The 15,674-nt window shown below is 41.7% G+C and overlaps 1 protein-coding gene across 4 annotated transcripts in view; it reads right to left on the bottom strand.

The window, feature by feature from the left end:
- Positions 1-15,674, bottom strand: part of SFSWAP (splicing factor SWAP) — an 88,365-nt gene that overhangs the window by 22,670 nt on the left and 50,021 nt on the right. The gene's annotated exons all lie outside the window — the stretch shown is intronic.

Here is a 15,674-nt window from a genome sequence, read left to right on the forward strand (position 1 = left end):
TGAGCAGTTCATACTATTTGTAGTAATTTCACAACTGCTGAAGAACAATACAAACTCAATGCAGCTTTTGATAAAGTCGCCTGTATCTGAAGCTGGTTTATTCTGAGTAAGACCAATGGGGAACGTAGCCCACCACTGCCTGTACTGAATGGAAACAGCTCTTCAAGGCCTCAATCTCTACTTTGGTCTAACAACTACACTTAGGTCTTGGATTTCAGGTATCCTCTTCCAGTCTAAATTAAAGATGCCTCAGATTGAACCTACTTGTGCAAGGCATATGCTTTACCAGTGAGCTGTGATGCTCTACTTCTGTCTCCAGATCCATGAAGTTCCGTAAACCCAACTAAGTTAAACTCAAGCATGCTACTATTTTGCATCTGCATGACTGCCACAATACCCACCAATATCGAACAATGTGTGCTGTTGACATAGCTATGAAACAGATTCAAGATCCCCAAAAGATAAATTTCTATTCTTTTAACAAAGGGAGTCTGCTCATCATGCTTTTGCACCGAAGTAACTGGTCTGAAAGCCACTTCACAAGTTATGATATGACATGAATTATACTGTGCCAAAGCCTGGTTTACAAATGAGGAGAAGCTCAGGGTATGTACCAACATTTCCCTGTCAAGTATATCTGTATGATTTAAAAAGCAAAGCCCAAAATAAAGAAATAAGTACCATATTTTTCGCTCCATAAGACACACCTTTCCATAAGACGCACCTATTTTTTAGGAGAAGAAAACAGGAAAATATAATCTGTTTTCTTCACTCCATAAGATGCACAGACTTTCCACCCCGTTTTGTGGGGGAAAAGTGCGTCTTATGGTGTGAAAAATACGGAGGCAAACATCTTGTAGCACCTTAAGGACTAACTTTTATATTTTAATGTGAGCTTTTGTGGGCATGTCCTTTCTTCAGACCTACGGAGAAAATATAAAAGGTAACTGATGCATTTTTAACTGCGCACTTAGAACAAATCAAAGGGGGAAAACTACGATGCTTCCTCACGCTACTGTCAATGAGAGACAGCATGGTGCTTCAAAAAGCTTGGCCATTTTGTGATTTGGTGCATTCAAGACCTGCCATCTCAGCCCACTCCCTAAACATCCCATTTCAGGTACCAGAGGAGACTCAGGTAACCTGCTAGAAATGATACTCCATCAGCCCTGCTTCTGCACGATAACAGCAACAACAGCAACACTCTTAGAACTGCAGAGCTGGAAAGGGACTATATGGATCAGCCAGCCCCTATCAAGGAGAGACAGTGGGGAATTGAACTAAAAATCTCTGGCTCCATAGCCAGATGCCCAAGCCACTGAGCTATATATATAGGGGAGAGTTTTAGCACAACTTGAGTAAGACCCTAATAAAACTAAGAAGAAAGCCAATTAGAAACAGCTTAACTAGTTTTCCTCAATCCTCCTTTGACTGGGATTATGTCAAGGGAATTCATAAAGGTAAGTGAAAATAAATTTCACATGTTAAGGAGATGCCGGAATCTCAACGACCAGTGGCTTTTAAACATATATGTTTATTTTTAAACAAACCTACACTCCTATAGTAAAATACCCTATAGTCATTTTCTTTCAAGGGCCATCATGGCCTTCCTGCATTACACAAATTAAACATCTCTTGTAATAACTACTTCATAGGAAGCTTCGGGCAAAGAGCATAAGCAAAAATGGCAGACAGATATGTGAAGACTAGAAAATTAGATCTGAGAGGCATTGAAAAGAACATGAGATGCTGACAAGAGCCACATCAAGAATTAAGACTGTACTTTCGGAGGATAATTCCATCAGATGGAATTACTGCTCTCAATATAATGTTGATATTCTTGCTGGATTTTTATTTTGCACTTGTATTTACATTTATATACTGTACTAAGGCATGTTTTAAGGACATGTGCTGGCTGAACAGCTCCGTGATTTAGATATCTGTCTGCGCAGCCAAAGGTTGGGAGTTCGATTCCCCCACTGTGCCTCCTGGGAGTTGAGCCAGCCTGTGTGGCCTTGGGCAAGCTGCACAGTCCCAGGGCACCCCCAGAAGAAAGGAATGTGAGCGCTCTATCCAGGAAAGAGTTGCCATATCTCAATATTGACTCGACAGCACACAATTATTATCATTATTCTAAGGGCACGTATTACAGCTAAATTATTAGAACTAAGCAGTTTGGATATGATCACTTCCTGGAAGGGTTTCTAGCAACCTCATCTAAACTGCTTTGATGGACATGAAGGTTTACTGAATAAATACTGTTAACTCTTATTTTTATTTTTTACTTGTAAAAGGCAGAGAGGTACAATTTCATACTTGGAATCTGATTTTCTGGCATACTTGCCCCAAAGCATCACTGTTACAGATATATTTTAAAAGTAAATCTTGGACTAGTTTTTTTCCCAGCAAATTCACCAGAAGTCAAGTCCAAGTACACAGGAATGTCACGATTTGTTCCATATTAGTGGTAATATATAATCAATGGAGATTTTGTCTGATTACCTGCAGCACGGCAATATTTTCTATGTTGATAGCTCAGTGGTTTAGGTCTCTGGCTACAGAGCCAGAGGTTGGGAGTTTGATTCCCCGCTGTGCCTCCTGTCAGTAGAACCAGCCTGTGTAGCCTTGGGCAAGCTGCACAGTCCCAAGATGGCACACAAAAGAAGGGAATGGGAAACCACTTCTGAGAATTCTCTTCCTAGAAAACCCTGAAAAGGGTCATCGTAAGTCGGAATTGACTTGACAGTGCTTTATTATTATACATCCCGTACAAAATATTTTTTTAAAAAAAGAATCCTTATTTTTTTCCTCTTCCAGTTGCACTATGCAAAGTTGTACAACAGAAGTCCAGCCAGTATTTTTCAGGCTAACATCGACAAGAACAAGAAGTCTTACATGATTCTGAAAAATATCAAGTTATGTTTTATGTAAAACTGCTGTGGACTGCTGTCCACTTCTTTGGATGTGTGGACTCTGCCTTATCTGAAAAGCTTATGCCAAGTAAGACTGGTTTGTTTTTCAACTAGCCAAGACGACTGGACAAAAGGTTGGTGGACTGCCTGACAACAGATTAGACTATCTATACCAGCAACACACATGAAAACATTTCCATGACATTTTGCTGACTTCCTTTTCACTCCAAACTTCCTACGACTGTCAAGATCACCTCACACCAGATAAGCCGTGTTTATTACTCCAACTGGAATTCCTTCAGGGGAAAACGGAAATTTCTGCTGCTGCTGAGCCTTCAGCTTTGCATGACCTCCGAGGTATCAGATCAATAAGAAATGCTGCTCCATGAAGTTGAATGAGTGCATGGCAATTGCAAGATGCATCAAACACTTCTAATTTTAGCTGCCATCTAAGGGGGCTGTTTTAGCACACCGCTACATTAACACAGGGTTTGTAAGTGCAGTTTGCAAGGAAGGGTTAAAATCAGCAAATGAACAACAACAAAAAAAGACACCGAATGAGTATATAATTGGCACCTTGTCCCTTTTTTATTAGATGTGGGAGGTTTTAAATACTCCGACACTACTTCCAAGAGATGTTGCTACTACTTTTCTTAAACAGTCAAGATAGCCTGGTTTGGGGGCATATACCTAGCATTACTAAGGAGTAATACTAAACCCTATGCCATCGCATCCCACCCTGCAAGGTCGCTGTAAGGTTCAGAAGAGGAGAAGAACTGAACGTGTTGCCTTCAGTTCTAGCAAGGCACAAATGTTAACAATCATAATACATAGCAGTATTACTTAATGCCAAGTTAGCTTACACTCAAATGTTAAGAGGCACATATAATGAGAAATCAAGCATATGTATCTAAAATGTTCCATGTGTCCCTTCCAGGGAACAGGTTTTTCAGATTGAAGGACCTACTCCAAATCATTTCCGGAATGCACATTTGTAATAGAATACAGCTATAAATACACTACATGAGGGGCAAAAAACATGCCATAAAGGACTGTGCAATTTACTAGTCAATAGTTTCCTTTAGCATTGCCCACCTTCATAAATGAAAGTAGAGACTGGAAATAATTGTGCTGCAGGAAGTAAAACTGAGAAACAGATTTGTGTGTATGCATACACACGCATGGAAGATATTGCACAAATATGCATTCTGCCTCCAACCTAAGAACATTACCTGACAGGGTGCACAAGAGGGTAAAAATCTATCACAAGAAGTTTATAACAGCATTAGCAAACCAACAGCAGCATTAGCGAACCCACCGAGTCTATAAAAGTAGAAAGGAAAGCTGTAACAAATCCCACGGAACTTGACTGTACAAGCCATTATCTAAAAAAGGAATAAATAGACAGACTTTGCCTGGAGTCTGAAAGATAGCAGATGATGTGGTAAATGGATTTCCTTTGGAAAGGAGATCCATAAAGCAGCAGAATTATGTCTTTACAACTGCACTCCTTTGGCAGCATGAAAGACCCCGTACAATTAGTTCCTCCCATGAAGACGTTCGAAAAGGAGTCTCCAGGATAGGGTGGGAAGTAGCTTATTGTTCAAGGCATAATCAGAATTTCCACGGGACACACCAACGCTCATGGGCATTGCTAAGAGAGGCTCCCCCAGACTTCAGCCTCCTGCCGTAAGAACAGACTGTACTACTGAACAAATGAACTGTTTTTAAATGGTGCACGTGGCAATTCTTTGAAATTCTAAGCAGTTGTGTCTTGGGAATAACTTGGACGACCACTTCCAAAAACAGAGGGGGGAAAAAAGGCTGCTTTAAACGTGAGTGGATGCTTCAAGGGAAACAAAAGGATTCTACTAAATTTGGGAGTTCAGCGCCATAGTCAGTTTGAAGATATAGTACTACTGAAAATATTGCATACAGTGGACCCTTGACTTACAGACGGCTTGACTGACAGACTTTTTGAGTTACAGACTTCTCTGGCCACAAAATTTAGGTTTGAATTGCAGCCTGAGAATTGACTTACAGACCAGAAAAAAACCAAAATGGAACAAAAACGGCCTGTTACGGGATTAATCGGTTTTCAATGCACTGTAGGTCAATGGAGACTTGACCTACAGACTTTTTGACTTGAGAACCGCCTTCCAATACGGATTAAGTTCTCAAGTCAAGACACCACTGTATTACATTATTGTTTGCATTATATTTATGGATTTGATTTCTATATTGCCCCATTTGGCCTGAGCCCACACTGAAAAAGAACAACACTGAAAAAGAACAACATCACCCGATACAGTAAGACAACATTAAATTAAATCAACATTAAACTTCAAAATAGTATAAAAGCAATGCTATATGCATCACATTGGTCAATACGGTGTAACATGCATGTGAAAAGCAATGGCTGCGGTCCCAAGAACTACTTCTGTAGGTGTAGAAGCCTATGGAATAGTCCACACTCCTGAAATTCTTTACCTCCCCCCCACCTTCAAAACCAAAATCCTCTGTATGGTTGCTTTGACTTGAAGGGGAGGGGGGAGGGAGAACGACTGTTTAATTAAAAAATTAGCCTGGATTCCAGTCTACAATAGAATAGACTACAGGACACAATTTATTTTTGTGGCAGTCACCCTGATAAAAGTGAAAGACCAGACCAGATGGGCGGGATATAAATCAAGTACAGTGGTGCCTCGCTTAACGAACGCATCGTAGAATGACGAATCCGCATAGCGAGAGGGTTTTTTCGATTGCAACTGCGATCGCAAAGCGATGGCTCCAATGGGTGAAACTCGCATAGCGCCCCGCGGATCAGCTGTTTGGTGGCTCCAAAATGGCCGCTGGAAGCCCGGAAATGGCCGCACGCAGCGTTTTCGCGCCCTCGGTAAGCGAGGGGAGGGCGCGAAAATGGCTGCCGGCCATAGGAAGACATCGCTGAACAGTGAGTTTTCGGTCCATTTAGGCCAATGGGTTTTCTTGATCCGTTCAGCGATGTTTTCACATAGCGAGGGTTAATCCGGAACGGATTAACCTCACTATGCGAGGCACCACTGTAAATCAAGTAAATCAATCAATCAATCAATAAAATAAAATAAAATAAATCCGGGAACACGGACCTTCCCATATGAGTTTATTAAGTAAAGCTTGGGTTTATTATTGAATTTAGGTACTAGCACCAGCAGTCTTGGCTACAGAGCCCTGACAGGTTCTGTGATACTGGAAGAAGATGGGATGACCAAAAAAATAAAATAAAATAATTAAAAAAAAAAAAAAGGAATGAAGAAGAAGAAACTAGTCAAAGAGAACAGCCCTGAGAAAAGAGTGAGATATTGGAAACTTAAATAGGCTGAAGGCCACAGAGATGGAAAGCCTGGATAAAGCAAGAAAAGATATTTAAGGTATGAAAGGAACAGGGAGAAAATGTGACCCTTATTTTGAACAGAGGTTTCTGAGGTTTCACAGCTGAATCTCAAGACAGGCTAAGATGAAAATCAAAGCTAGTCCCCAGTGCTCTGATATCTGGCAGGGGAGAAGAGAGGCTCTCATTAAAATGCCAAAACCGCTGGATGATGGAATTGCAAAAGAAACGTGTCAGGGCAGAGAGGAGCTGAAAACCTTCTGTAGAGAAGAAAGAACAGAGAGAAGGAAGCTTTGCTTTATAGACACCATTTGTAGAAACCAGTGGACTCTGGTGTCCAGCAAATGGAAGCCCACTAGAATGTTTTGGAAGGCAGCAAAGCATCCGTTTGAATGACTACGGCCTTCATTCAACTCAACTCAATTGCCTTGCAAATACCTTTTTTAAAATGTCATCCGCCGTTCACGGCAGAGAAATCTGGCTTTGCCCATGAAAAGGGCTAAGCTTTTCATGGGTATTAACAGAAGCTACAGAGCTGAACTTCAAAAGGCACCATGGAAATCTTCTCTGCATCCTAATTCTATTAGAGGAAGAGATGTCCATAGGAGTGAATAAAAAAACACAAAAGGTCACCACCTTGCAGGGTAATGACCAAGCCTACTAGAGATTTTCTTCTGGCAGAACCAGGGGGAACACCTGTGCAATTTGGGGGGGGGGGACGACACTGACTAAGACAAGCATAGTTCAAACAAGGGCTGATGACTGAACTCTGAGACCAATGAGTCCAGAGCTGGAAGTGGTTGTCGCTTTGTCGAACTGTGCTTGCAGAACTTATCAGAAATGCAATGACTGCCACAGTCTCCTGACTGGGGCAATCTAGACCTTCATAAGAACACACAGACAGCTGTCCTGCATCTTATTCAGACATGCTACCTTACTTACGCGGATTGGAATGGCCTTTTCGGGGCCTTTCCAAGCCCTGTCTGTAAGCTTTTGTTTACTGAAATGTTCTTTCACTGCCTCTCCGCTCAGCAAGAACCCCCAAGGGGCCTGGGATTCATTGTGGGACACTCTGCGTAGAACAGATCAGCTCCCTGCAACTCCACCATTTGATAGAAAGGAGATATGCAACTGTTAGTTATGTGCCGTCAAGTTGGAGCGAACTTATAGTGACCCTAATAGGGCTTTCAAGGCAAGTGAGGCATTTAATGAGTGTTTTTTCCAGTTCCACTCCTCTAGCGAGTTTCCACGGCTAAGCAGGGATTTGAATCCTGGTCTCCTTCACTCTGTCCATGACACCACACTGGGTACCACATGAGGCTTGGAAAAAGAACCTACCTCAGAAACAACAGATCAGAGGCTGGCGACTCCCACTGAGCAGGGGCAGTGAATCCACTCTGTTGAATTTTAGACCAAGCTTAGACCAAAGTGATGTCTTATTTCCCAAATCGATTCAGTACCCTGGACAGCTCTTTGCCCCAACAAAGTGAAGCCATCATCGACCTCTCTTAAACGGTCAGGAGCAATAAAGAAGATGCTGCCTGCCTATCACCAACACTGAACCAATTCCCCACCTCCTTAGATTTGAGGGAAAGTTTTCTAGACTTCCTGCCTCAACACTTCCAATATCTGGTCCATTCTTATAAGACAGCACTCCAAGGTTATGCTCAAAGGAAGAGATTTTTCCAACCTGAGCACCGTTCACCCTTCTTTCCCCGTAAATCCTTCCCTGCCATCTTTGTCATTGGTTGTCAAAAACTTGGGATGACAGCAAGCTTGGAACTAATGCATCCTAAAAAAAATACAGGTCCTCCTAAAGAGTTGGGTTTGGCTTCTGAACATCCCCCTCCGAAAAGAATGATTTACTGTGGGCAGAAAGGGCAAGGCCTGTTGATGATAAAAACATGATTATAGCAGAAGGTAGGAAAAAAACCCAGTTTTCTTTTGAAAGTATGAGAGTTCCAGGCAAAAAGTTCTTAAAACATCAGAAACTAGAGCACGAAAACAGTTTTACCCATTGCGGCAGGGGAATCAATATTTTGTTCGAACGGATAAAAATATTCAGAACAGTTCAAACACAAACAATGCAAGCTTTTCTTCAATAAGCATTTGATCACAGCAAAATCTCAAAAGTGATGTTCCATTTCCGCATGTCCTCACGCAGCTTGACATGCATTCCTTTGGCACAGCGGCTGATGCAGAGCAGGGAGAAGGGCAACGGAAGGTGTACAGAACTGTACAGAGCAAAAGGGGAAGACTGGAATCCATGTTTACCCTACCACGTTAACTTTGGAGGAGGAGGAGGAAGAGCTGGCCTTGCAAAATGATTGGACAGCTCGAAAGCTGGTGCGAGATAATACAACTTGAAAGTGACTATCTACGAATGATGTGTTTGTGGACATATGGAATAATGTCTAGGTGAGGTTCATCCCTGAAGAGGTTGCTTAAAATGTGCTTCCTTATTCAGATTTGAGTTGAGGGCAGCCACACATGCGTGAAGGGCACTGTGTACAGAAATGGGCTGTCCCAAAGAGCAGAGATCTTTCGAGAGTCACCGGTGTGGCTGGATTTGGGGCGCATTGGCTGCTGTTTGTTAAAGGGTTGTGCTGAAAGGTGACAACCACGGTGGACATCTTCCCTCAAACCTTTGCCTAAAATTCCACTCAGGTAACCCTGCCAAGGCGGCATACGTCAATGGACCTAAGAGGGACAACAGTGAGAAGGAGGAAGTGAAAAAGAACATTAAAATGAATTACGGAGTTCCTACCCATCTACCATTGAAAGTTGCCTTTCCAGTGATGGACAAATACAGAAGACAAAGGGACAGATGATGAAACAGTGGCAGCCTTCAGAGTACATTATCACTTGCAGGCAAAACACACACACACAGCTGAACCCCCATTAGCTAGTTCTACACCTGCCAAGGGCATGATTGCTTGTTTTTATCTATTTTTTAAAAAAATCACTTTCGGCAACGTAAGGATATGTACGCAAGTAAGTCCGCGTGCACTCTGCTTTAATTAGAAACATTATTCATACCACCGTGACACGAGAAGAAACTCAGTAACAGAGGGCCAGGGAAAATGGATGCTCCTTCATGGAAATAAAAAGAACGGACACCCGAAAGCGTTGACTTGGTCAGGGGGGAAAACATCAGGAGGAAAATATGAAATAGGTTTCTACGATGAGGAAAGATGGTGCTGCATTCACTACAGTCCTAAGAGTTTGACAGTAAGGACAAAATGGGGAGATGTCTTAGAGAGCTTAATGAGGAGCACAATCTAGTAATGGAATCAAATAAAACAAGGAATAGAAGTTGACCCATCCCAGTCAAACAGATTGAATTGACTCAAGCAACTTAACGGGTTTAGCTCCTGAGTAGAAACTTTAATAAAACAATAAATGATCTAGCTTTCGACAGAAAGACATGTCCTGTCATCTTCAGGATACAAACATCAAACTCGTTAATTGTTTTCGGTCAATTCGGTCCGTGTGACTCGAACCGGTCAACTTTTCTTATGCACCAAGAAAGCTTTTTAAAATAAAGAATGGTCTGAGCGTTTTGTGATTTTTGGGAAGCTTCAAGGTTGTCCCACTTTTCAAGTGAAAAGATCTCCGAACAAGTATGTTCTAAGATGTATTTGCACAGAGAGTCGAAGAATGTGTCTCTCGCAATCTCTTAGAGGCATTTATTTAATCAATCCGCCCCCCCCCCCCGGAATGTCAATTACGCCTCCTCTATGAGAAATGCAGGCTTTACTCCAATTCCTATTATGGGCAGAAACCATTTACTGTGTGGTTCAGCTATCGACTTACCCGCTGATATACGGTGAATGGAAAGTGCAAGCTAAAGCCCCAGACATAAAGCCAGATAAGTGCTTACTAACATTTATAAACCCGTAGCAAATCAGGTTTATTATGTCAGACCATTACTGTATTGGAAAACAGGAAGGAAGGAGTTTAGAACACAAAACCTCCACCAGTTAGGACGAAATAAACGTTACCATACTAAAAGTTATTGTGTTATAGTGCGGGAATCGAAATTTTTTTAAAAACACCAAATGGGATGAAAAATGCAAGGCTAAAAAAATGACTTTTTTTTACACTACAGCTTCCAGTAGGGCTATGCTGGGAGTGACAGTACAGGAAAGTAGCTTTTCTCAGCTCTGTGCAAATCCAGCTAGAGTGGTCTTAACCGACCAGATAGGCGGGATATAAAATAAAATAAATAAATAAATGAATAAATGAACCTGGCTCTAGAGAAGGATCAAACACCAGTGAACTGGAAGAAGTCCAGAAGCTGACCGCCGCTGCTGGTTCACACTCAGACCCTCTGTTACACTGGCTGTCCATAGTCCTTAAACTGTTTTTATAAGCTTGCTCCAATTCCAAAGTGTAACCTAGTCTAGATGTGTTGAATCCTTTGGTCCTCTGGATGTTTGATAATACAGCTCCCACTATCTCTTTTTTGGCCTGGCTTAGGATGCTTTCAAGTGCAAAGGACAACTGGAATTGTTGACAAAGTGAATGGTTTTCTACTCCATGTTTATTACCCTAGGAAATGAGATGTAGACACATACTCCCCTCTCAATATGGTAGACAGCCTTGACTGTTTTGCATTCTGCTGTCTGTCTACTACTGAATTCCCTTCCCTAGGTGGTGGTGAATGTGTTCAGTCGCCCCTGGAAACCTTCAGGAGATGCAAGTTACCTTTTAAATGTGCTTTTAAAGAGATGGGAGTTGCTTGCAAAAATTAAATAATGATAATATAATTCGACTAAGCTTCCCCTAGAGCTGTGTGCAAGTGTAGAACAGCCGGAGGTGTGAATCTCAGAGAAGCTATATAAAAAAAGAAGAAACCATTTTTCCAAAGTGGAAGAAGACTTCTGGTCAAATCTGCTTTCATCCTCTGCCATTCCAGCCCTGGAAACAGAAGACATGCCTCCAGATCTGTTGCTGCTACCTTACAGTATGGTTGTGCAGGGCAAAAGTGAAGGGTTTAACAGGTTCTGTGGTCAAGAGCAAACCCCTCATCATCACCCTGCTTTCAAAAACTACCTGGAGCCTCTCCCTTCTACGTCCTTCCCCACCATCAGAAACTTCTATTTGGGGGAAAGAAACATATGTAGAGCTGGGTCTCTAGTAGGACAGCTTATCCACACCTCCTCCTGTGGTAAATATTTCAGTACTGCAAGTCTCCTGTTTCACTACAGGGTTCTAAACGGAGACTACAGACACCACACAGAAGTTATCGAACACGTTCTAGTAGGCCTGTGGTGGGGTTTTCTTATGTGTCATCACAACGTCTGGCAACTGTCGGTTCTCAAAGAAGAGATCTGCTCCAAATATTTTTTCCAAAGACAACAATTATTTCGTAGAAGCAAATCGTAAGATTCGCTTGTGTCTAGCCGCTTCTGATGGCTTCCTGTCGACCATCAAAGCCATTCACACCTTGGAGGACAAGGTGGACTCGACTCTTTTATAAACAAAAGTTCACTCGGGGCTTTGTCAAGATGCAGCTGCAACTCCTGCAAGTTCTTAATTGCATCAGATACATATTATACCATTCAGCCAACAAGCAGAGAGAGAGAGAGGGCTAAAAGAAACAGACGGAAGATTCGGCTTCATTGGCTGATCAAGGAATTACCGTATTTTCCGCACCATAAGACACACTTTTTCCCCACAAAACAGGGGGGTGGAAAGTCTGTGCGTCTTATGGAACGAAGAAAACAGATTATATTTTCCTGTTCTCTTCTAAAAAAATAGTGCGTCTTATGGAAAGGTGTGTCTTATGGAGAGAAAAATACGGTACTTTTAAGCAATGCAGAGAGAGAGAGAGAGAAAGAGTAAGAGAGAGGTGTGGTACTGAGAACCTAGAACCTTGGTGGTAGCTAATAATATACTATTTACCATGTCATTCACATCAACCAACTTAATTAGAAGTATTGTTGATGGCAGACTATTAAAGATACTCATTGTCTTATCTTTAAATCTGCATTACCATGTTCTCATTAATAACCATGAACAGTGCTACTAAAACAACAAAACAAAAGCCATTAGGGAAGGTTTAAAACAAAGACATCTCATTTGCATACCGTTCTGCTTATTTTTAGAACAAGCATGGAACAGTTCTGAAACTACCGATTCATGGGAACTGGGGGAAGAAAGGAATGAAATGTTCAAGGTACAGTATCTATGGAAGGAGTACAGTACTTAGCATGCTTATTTTTTATTTTTTGGGGCTGAGAAATGAAGACAAGCCGAGGATAATGTTTTAAGTGCAATGGAAGTTGCTCTGGCAGTCACGTTCCCTTGCTTACAGGTCAGGGAATTTCCTAGAGCAGGAAAAAACACATTTCTAAAAGTAGCAACCGTTGACATATTTTTTTTTAGTTTTTTAGAGCACTGACATCACACACACATATTTTTATATATTTTTGCTAAACAAACCAAACTCTATCAGGTAGTTGAGTATTGTTAGACCCTTCTTACATATGATGGACTGAGGCCACGAGAGAATAATCTTCCTACAGCTAGATCAAAGGGCAGAGCTTCCTGATTGAGCTTACACCGGAGTGATTGAAAGTTTAATTTCCCATCACGGAAAAGCCCGGATTTTTTGGATAGAGCGCTGTCTTCATTCTTGCGAAGCGCAAGTTTACAAGACACATTTTTTTCCAACAATGAATCCCGTGAGCGTTACCTTCTTGCTAAGATGATGTTTACGTCTCCCTGATGGCAAGGAATTTACGATGTTCTGACTGAGCTAACTCAGAAATTACACTGGAAGCCTCCCCATTTTCTACATTAATGGAACACTAGGGGGGACAAAAGAACAACGATCCTGCCATTTACAACAGAGGGACTGCCAATATGAAAATTAAAATACAGCAGAAAGAGCTGCTGTAGTTCAAAGTCCTAATTGGTATGCTGTGGCCACAGCAAGTACATCATGAAATCCAACACCTAGGACTGATTGTATGCGTGTCATTTCAAACGGTGACAGAACAAGAAACACTACACCTAGCAGAAGGTTGTGTTTTATCTTAAAACCAAGCTGAAATCCGAATGCACAAATAAATACAAGAGTGACTCTGACATTTTGATGTATGTTTACAAGAAGCATTTTACAGTAAGGACCCTCAGAATTCAAGTGTTTTAATCTATTCCTCTTGCACCCACCATTCTTTCAAAGTTTACTAGAAGACTACATATTGAATAAGATGGGAGCAAAACTGACCAGCCCATTGGAATGGGTGAGCATGGTATTATCAAAAGCTCTATGAGTATCAGTTGGCACAATTTTTTTTCAAGTTAATCAACCAGCCATAACACGGCTATGAGAAAAAAAGGTTTAATGATCCAGCTTTAATTATAGTGCAGTAGTTCTAGTAAGTGCGTTTTGCAATGTAAGACGACTGTGCTTAATTTCCAATGGTTACGATGACTGCCAGAGTAGTTTAGGATTAAATAGTGATTTATCACAATTGTTCTACTGCCAATAGTTGTGATTTTCAAACTCTTAGTCAATAATACAAGAGGCATGCAGAATCCTGGGGTAAGTGCATTATTTTAGGGAACTTCAGTTCCTTGTCCAAAATTCTCGGGTTTGGAACATCTTGTTCAACTCCTGCCAAAGCTCTAAAAATAATTTAAGAATAAAGGTCACACTGACCAGAGGGATGTCCAAGAACATCAGACGCCCTGCTTACCCAATTCAAAGATAACTTACTTTCTCTGTCAATACCAAGCATGGGCACTACTATTTGAAAACATGGGGCAACCTTCTTGCCATGAGATTTTGGACTTTAATTTCTTCACAATGGTACAAGTCTGATGAAGGGGTGTTTTTATCCCCCAAACTCTGCATATTGCATGATGATTTTGTGGCCTGTAAAGGTACTGCCTACTCTTACAGATGGTGGTTTTTTTCTTCTGTATATCCCACAATGTCATCTGTCCTACACTGACTCACATACATACGGTGAACATGTATCATCTTAAGAGAAAAAACAGGAAACAAACTCGAGATTCTGGTTTTTAGATAATTGGTTAACTGGAAATATTTATCTGTTTGACTATAAAGTGGCATTTTTAAAGGCTTTTTAAAAATCTGTGTATAACCAGCCCCACTTAATCTGGCTGCAGTATTTTGGACCCACTCAATGGTTCTGAGAAGAATGGGGGTTAAAACTTCTGGACCTAGATGTAGGAAGCTTACTTTAAAATGCAGTCCACAAGCTGCGGGTACTGTACACACCCTTTGAATTGCTAAGGCCCCTGGCTTAATCCTTGGTGTTCACACTTGTGGGACACTGTTCCTTGAAGAAAACTGACAGGATCAGAACTGATGCATAAGTGGTTTGACTCGTACATTCAACGGCCAACTCTCATGTAATGTTAATCATCAGGAGCTGAAAAAGAGAACCGCAGGTCACAGAGGGAAGATGCTGAGGCATGAGGTTGACAGGACATGCCAATGGTGAGCATGGCATGGAACTAACTGCATCATCAGATCACCCCAGTAACCAGCCCTGGAGGTCAACATAACATTGTCTTCCTCCTCCATCAACATTTGTACCTGGTTCCTTTGACAAAGAATACTACCTGTCTCTTTGAGAACCAGCGCCTGGACAGGGGGCTCAAGTCAACCCGCTCTTACTCTCTCCAAAAACCAAGCAAAGTGGCATTTTGCTTCCCTGCAGATTGAATCTGACTACCTCTCCGCCTTAAACTGACATGTTCTCCACCAGCATCTGCCCATCCTGTTGCAACCACACAACCAGCCACGTTTTCTGGCTCCCCAACCATCTCAGCATTCAGGACTGAGGTTTCCAGGTTGCTCCTAGCAACCCCGTATATTTTATTAGAATTTTTCCCTGGCCTCAAACACGAGCGGGCCCCTGCTTCATAAGCAAGCACCAGAGATAAAAGCAATAATTAATAAAACAAAAGCCAGATGCTTGCATCAGTCCTGAGTGCTCAGCCACGACTGAAATAACCAAGCACAACCACAAAGCAGACAACTGCAGCTCCTTAGGTTGAGAAGCGGTCTCCCTTTCACATCATTGCCTAAGGCTGATGGCGCCCTTATCTTTCATCCAGAAATGCTGGCAGAAGATGCAATTTTACCTTCCATTTTGCCTTTAATTCCTAGAATCCTATTAAAGCATTTTAAAATCTTGACCTGAACTCTTGCAGGAGTGTCTCGGGGGGGGGAGTGTACATGGAGGAATCTCCCAGCGTTAGCACCTTTTACATAGAGCGAGAATCACATTAAATATTTAGCTCACATGATGCTGCCGAGAGGAATGCGACTGAAAAATTTTGTTCACGTTAACTCCATTAGCATAAATTCCAGCAGCAAACGGCTGCAAGTTAAGAAGTCAATT

The sequence above is a fragment of the Pogona vitticeps genome, chromosome 14 (assembly GCF_051106095.1).
Source record: "Pogona vitticeps strain Pit_001003342236 chromosome 14, PviZW2.1, whole genome shotgun sequence".
In the NCBI taxonomy this organism is placed as follows: Eukaryota; Metazoa; Chordata; class Lepidosauria; order Squamata; family Agamidae; genus Pogona; species Pogona vitticeps.